Raw genomic sequence first — 6,899 nt, 5'->3', positions numbered from 1 at the left:
ATCCAAAGGAAGCAAGATCAGGAACAATCCCGCCGCGGCTGGAGGCAGCCGCGAAGAGCAACGACCATGACCAACAGCTATGGGCCGTCCAGCAGGTCCTCGGGGCGCTCGAAAGGCAGGGACCCAGCGAGCCGGCAACGGCGAGCGGAGACCCGCGCCGAGTAACGGCAGCCTCGTAGACGACGTAGGCCCTCGTCGGGGCGCGCGAGCGCCCAACTGCAGGCACAAATAAAGTTTGCTCCAATCCAATCCAATTAGAATTTCCAAAGCGTCTTCGGTAATTTTTTTTGCTCTTAATCTCATGCGTTCGTACTGAGTAGCAGGGGGAAGGGGGGGAGGGGGGGGGTGGCCATTTTCATATACAGTTTTGCTAGAAATAATGCGGCTTTTAAGGTCGGACAAGCAAGCACAGCCAGAAAATAGCTACAGAATAAGTTTTACTGAGAACAAGCATTGCATCTAGCTGCCCTCCATCTTCTCCACCTTCCCTCCGACGCGTTACAGACCCACCTATGAACTATGCCACAAGACGAGTGACCCAGGCTACTGAGCGCTAGTTTCATTTCATTTCACTTTTATTTCCTTGCATTAAATAAGGGGTGGAAGAAAGAAAAAAATTATATCGGGCCCGTCCGGGATTCGAACCCGGGACCTCTCGCACCCAAAGCGAGAATCATACCTCTAGACCAACGGGCCGCCCGTTTCCACTGCTAACGAATGCGCACATAAAAGTGGCCTGGTGTAAGAGCGCTTTGAAATCTAGTTTTGAGATTTCTTCTTCTTGTTGAGCCGAGATTCGTCTTGGTATTCACGAAGCCCTTCAGTGCTGCTTATTGGAATTCCGGAGGCTCTGCGCCCTTTACCGTACGCTGTGTCGGTTAGGTACTCTATTTCCTGTTTTAGCTGTTTTATCTTTGTTTTCCTATATTGTAAGAAAGAATAGGCAAGTATACCGCTCAAGTAGCTATAGAAGTTCGCTTTGACCACCATTTATTATGGAAGGAATAGGTTCATATCTGTAGAAAGATAGAATGCCTCATCAAAGAGAATTTGTGTCTAGGTTTTAACGTGAGCCGGTAATCTGGATACTGATTTGGCGCAATAACCAATGAGGGCATCATTCGCATTATGCTTGGAGTTACCTCCGAGAAGACCTCAGTATGCATAACGCGTACAAGTGGAATGTCACTGCTACGACGACTGAGCCGCTACATTTTTCAACGCTGAATGCCACAGAGGGCAAGCACTGTCATCCACTCTTGTTTGTTGTTTGGCGCACTCTGCGACATCCATGCATTCTGAGGTGCCTCCTCGCGACACGTCTCTGCTCGTTCATGACCAAATTTTGGAGAAATAGCAGCGTGCGGAAGCGCGGAATTATGATCTAAACTTTTTTTGAACTTAAGATAATTTTTTTTCTACAGAAAACTAATTCCATATTCGTTATTGTCATTCACGAGGAACTGTCGAGAAAATACTAGGTGGCCCCATAATTTGACCCCTTTGCATGATATCTGATATAAGCACATGTACCGCGCCTCACTAAACGGGCGGGGTTTTCGCGAGAGTCGAAAGTGGAACAACGCCCTTCGGATACCCCGAATCCCCACAACAGTACTATCCGTTTCCGCGATCAGATTGCAGGGACGCCGAAACATTTTTTTTTCTCGTGGATCCCTGGGGCTTGGATGCACCTTCATTCGCATCTCTTCTGTGACTACGGAGGCCCTCTTGGTCGTGAGTTTGAATCGAGTGGCGGTGGAAAAAAATCTAATTTTAAAATTCTATTTTCCCCGCCATAAATGCGCATTTTGGTGTTGGACAAACGTAGCCAGAAAGACGGTTTGGTTTATGGATGTTTAACGTCCCAAAGCGTCTCAGGCTATGAGGGACGCCGTAGTGAAGGGCTCCGGAAATTTCGACCACCTGGGGTTCTTTAACCTAGCTGCACTGACATCACACGGTACACGGGCCTCTAGAATTTCGCCTCCATGGAAATTCGACCGCCGCAGCCGGGATTGAACCCACGCTGAGTGCCATAACCACTGAGCCACTGCTTGAGAGTCGGTTGGTTGGTTTATTGGGGTTTAACGTCCCAAAGCTACTCAGGCTAGGAGAGACGCCGTAGTGAAGGGCTCCGGAAATTTCGACCACCTGGGGTTCTTTAACATGCAGTGACATCGCACAGTACACGGGCCTCTAGAATTTCGCCTTCATCGAAATTCAGCCGCCGCGGTCGGGATCTGAATTTCGATGAAGGCGAAATTCTAGAGGCCCGTGAGAGTGCTCTGATGAAACCGAATCTAATGAAAGTTCGCAGGGGACGCAAAAATATTTTATAGCCCTCACAATTTTATTTTTGGTTATTTTGCAACTGTGCAGCTGTGCAAGTTATAGATTATTGATTGATTGATTGATTCATTCATTCATTGATTGACTGGCTGACTGATGGGCAAAATTGTTTTTTGAGTAAAGGAAATGGCACAATATCTGGCTCACATACCTCGGTGGACACGTGAACCGCGCCGCAAGGGAAGAGAGGAAGGTAGGAGTGAAAGAAGAAAGAGGCGCCGTAGGGGAGGTCTCCTGAATAATTTCGACCACCTGGGGATCTTTTACGTGCACTGACATCGCACAGGACACCCGGGTTCGAACCCGACCGCGGCGACCGCGTTTCTATGCAGGCGAAACGCAAGAGGCGCCCGTGTGCTGTGCGATATCAGTGCACCTTAAAGATCCCCAGGTGGTCGAAATTATTCCGGAGACCTCCACTACGGCACCTCTTTCTCTCTTTCTTCTTTCACGGCTACCTTTCTCCCTTCCCTTACGGCGCTGTTCTGGTGTCCGCGGAGATATGTGAGGCAGATACTGCGCCATTACCTTTCCTCAAAAACCAATTTACAGTTTACAACACGGGCGCCTTAGCGTTTCGCTGGCAGTAATGTTTGTGGGGGCGGATTACCCTCGGAGGGTTGGATCCAACTTCTTTCAAGACCAGACAAGAAGACACAACTCGCACTCGTCTCGTGGGCTCAAGACGTTCAGGTGGGCCACACTCAGCCCACCTGCTCTAACTCCCAACCCTCAAGTGGGAAATAAAGTTGTTCTCTCTCTCTCTCTCTCTCTTGCGTTTCGCCTGCATCGAACCGCATCCGTCACGGCTGGGTTCGAAGCCAGGAACTCCGGCGAGCGCCGAACCATTGAGCCACCGCGGCGGGTATACCCGAGTAACTCGGGTAAGCTCGGTTAGTAACTGGGGTTGCTGGGAAACGGCACAAGATTGTACGTGCACGGAAGTATCGTCTTTGCCAAATGTAACCGAGCAGCCGCGACGGCAGCGGGAGCGGGCTTGCTACAGCGCTGCGGTCTCCTGCTCTGGCCGCTGCTCCCCGGTTGCGAGTGTAACGCAAGCCTGCTCCGCCGCCCTCCTTCCTTGGATGGCAAGAAGTAAGCAGGTAGTGTGTGCGGCGAGCAATTTCGCGCCTTTGGAGCGCTTTCGTACTGAGCGAGGGTGCAGGCTTACGTCAGCCAGTTTCCACTCGCGGCAGCGGCCAGCGCCGTAGCAAGCCCGCTCCGGCACGGCTGCTCGGCTATACTTTTGGCGAAGACGGCACGTACGGTGACAAGATTGTTGATCGGTGTTGGTGAGCGTATAAGTGACCTAGCACTTAAAAAAAAATGTGTGCCGCACATTCTGAGGCTGCTGTGAGTTGTACTTTGAGCCGGCGGCGCTCGCTGAGGTTGGTAGCGCACTGAAAAAAAAAAAAAGGAGCATGGAGCACAACTACAGAAAGAGACGATGTCAGTGCTGTTGGCGCCGTCAGTCTTCGTTCTTCCTACGTAAATTGTTCGGCAAATAGAAGACGCATGCCTTGCGCTTGTGCACATTCAACTACAAAAGGAATGAGGAGACAGGCTCGCCGTATAGTGGTAGAAACAACACCCTTCGCCAATATTTAAAGTTGCGGTGGTTGCCAACAGAAATGGACGACTTTCGCCGTTATGCTCAGATGCTCACACATTTCTTGTTTACTTCGTCAGCCCGATAAAGGTCACGCACTCTTCCATACGCGGGTCAATGAGCTCATAAGCGCCGACATCGTCAAATGCATCATCTCGCGCATCCCTTTCGTTTGGAGAAGCAAGCGCTACAAGTCGTAGTTCTCAAGAGGCGTTCGTCAAAACTGAGTATCTTAACAATACCGCCAGGATCCTCGATTCTATGTGGCTATGCGCTTCCCTCTTCTCCGTTGATAAAAGGCACCTTCATAAATACTTGAGGGGGCCCTGAAGCCGCGCCCCAAGTGTATGATGCAATAGCGTCAATTGGTCCCTTCAGCGTCCTGGTCGCCTTTGCGTGTGATTTCACAGGCACGGTCATACTGTGATTGGCGTTCATAGACCGCGGGGACACCACTCCAAGCTCAGTGGCGCAGTGGTCAAGCGAGGTGCCGCTGCCCCGACAGGTGGTGGTTCTAAACACAGCTTGTTGACCAATCTTTCACTAAACTGCCACCTGCTTTTTCACTCACAACCCAGACACCGGATTTTCTGACTTAACGCTGCAGCGCTAAAATGCAACAAAGCTTTCTGTATTCGCTTCGCTTAAACCACGGACGCATCGCGGGGTTCTTTCGGACCGGTAATGTGGGCAAATGCCGTAACAATTAATACCGTTAACTAAAATAACCCAACAACTATTAGAGAGATACGACCTGCCTAATATAACAATTTAAACCATTGCATTTTTGCTGTTTTTGTTCTAACTTTTCTCGCAGAATATTCGACTTCAAAATTCTGTTAATCAAAGCGTTGGGTAAAAAAACCATTCGACTTTCCCAAGCGTACGGAGCTTGCACCTTTTAGCACAGGGCAAAGGCAGATGCAACTCGGTAAATTCTGCAGTAACAAATGAAACGCATCAGAAAATCTATCAATTTTTTTCGTATGCACCCGCGTGCACACGGACAGGTTTGAAGAACGTCAGCTTTCTCGCTAGGCAGCTTGTGCAAGTGCTCGTTTCAACGTAGCTTCATGGATGGAAAACTTTATTATGCGAGCGAGTTTGGACCGAACGTAGCTTCAATCCAATGATGTTGGTTCTAAAGAAATCGGCTGTGCCATCAGTGGATCTTAAAGAAATCCGTGTGGCGGCCAGTTTAGTCTAAAACCATTTTGAAAACAATCGCTATATCTTTTTAATCGTCATTTAACATACTGCTGCGAATCTTGGGCTACCACATGCAGGTGCTATTTTGATCAATTTTTTTTTTGCAAGAAATTGCACTGCTTATAATAACATACTCCAACAGCTATCAGTCCAGTGCCTCCTTGTTCAATAGATTGCAGATTTTTCAGTTTCCTTTGTTGAATGAAATGAAAATCGCGATTGTTGTAAATAACATTATACGAAATAATTAACCTGTTTAAAACAACATTTTTGTGTTGGCTCATAGGAATACCAGGCATGCAAGCAGTATAAATTTTAACTACCCTGTAACCCGAAACACCTACGGACAGCGCCTAATTGAGTATAATGTGACGAAAGTATCGAATACCCTGCCACTAGAAATTAAAAAGGCTAGGAACTTTCTCTTCTTCATTAAACGTTTCTACTTTTCGAAGGTTGAGGAGTATGTTTGGTGATCATTTATACGTGTGCGCTTGAGTGTCCATTACTGTCGCTGATCATGTACAACCGAAACTTTGTGTGCATTTTGTTGCTTAAATAACAACGTGTAAAATGGGCCTCTACTAGCTTCGGCTGTTGGCCCAGCAGATTTTTGCGAATGCTTTTTGTATACACTTTGAAATATAAAAATAAATAAATAAATAAATAAATAAATAAATAAATAAATAAATAAATAAATAAATAAATAAAAATACAGTAAATATCGCTGAAATCACGGAGAAATTTTTTTTTTAACTTAGCTAATCATATTACCAGATTTCAGCGTGTGTCGAACTATCGACGATATGGTATCGAGTATCTGTATCGAAAACCAATCTCTTATCGGCATTGCAAATACAATTTTTGAGGGTACCGGTATCGGAGATACTTTTTTTTTGCCTAAGGGCATCTCGAACACCAAACAACTGAAATAAGTGGCCGCTGTGAACAAAAAAAAATAAAATGTATCGTGCCCAGTCCTACTAGCTACGAGTGTAGACGCATTAACGCCGCCAAAAAACCGGTGGCCAAAACAGCATTCTTGGGTGAACCAGATGATACACTGACAGTCTGTTTGCGCCCAGGGAATTGTGAGTGAAAGAAGCGTGTTTTACAGATGTGCGGCATTTCGATGCTTCGAGAATACGAGCGATCCATTTTTTTTGTGAGATCCTGCGCTGAGATATCCAGCAAAAATTCTTGTCGACTGCGTGCGCACCGGGGGTTGCTTGCTTTGCATTCCAAAATTTAGAGGTTTCGCCCGGTTCGAAAACGAGACAGCGTATGAATTTTCGCTCACTGAGCACCCGCGAGCCCTTACACAAACGATGTCATCCTGCATATACAGTAGAAGACGCGCTGAAGGCGAAAATAGAGGCACGCGACAGTTAACAGTCGTACAAAGCATCTGTCACGAAAATCGCGTCCCAGAAGTGAGTACATACATCCAAGTTGCGAGAAATTCTGGCTGCCGAGGAATAGTGCACGCGGAGTCCCCTCTTCCCCTCTTCCCCACATTTTTTTTTTTTTTTGTGGTGTTGGAGCCACAGCACGCGTATTGTGGGCGGCTTGATGTATGGTTGGCGCCGAAATTATAATTATTCGGGCCAACCTGCCCACCGCTGCACTCTCCGTAAGTTCGGAGGGGGAGGAGCGACAAACTTCTCCACCCAGCGTGCAAAAGACGAGGTTCGACTGCTGACCGGTGATAGGGGCCACGCCTGATTAG

At 47.6% G+C, this 6,899-nt stretch overlaps 1 non-coding gene across 1 annotated transcript; it reads right to left on the bottom strand.

Annotated features, from left to right (window-relative positions):
• Positions 1-624: 624 nt before the first annotated feature.
• Positions 625-696, bottom strand: TRNAP-UGG (transfer RNA proline (anticodon UGG)). The gene has a single exon. It is a non-coding gene; the product is annotated as a tRNA-Pro (tRNA).
• Between the last annotated feature and the right edge of the window lie 6,203 nt (positions 697-6,899).

The sequence above is a fragment of the Amblyomma mixtum genome, chromosome 5, assembly GCF_055824585.1.
Source record: "Amblyomma mixtum isolate Tamu chromosome 5, ASM5582458v1, whole genome shotgun sequence".
Classification (NCBI taxonomy): Eukaryota; Metazoa; Arthropoda; class Arachnida; order Ixodida; family Ixodidae; genus Amblyomma; species Amblyomma mixtum.
Note: the sequence above shows the minus strand (reverse complement) of the source record. Positions and strands in the feature narration are given on the sequence as shown.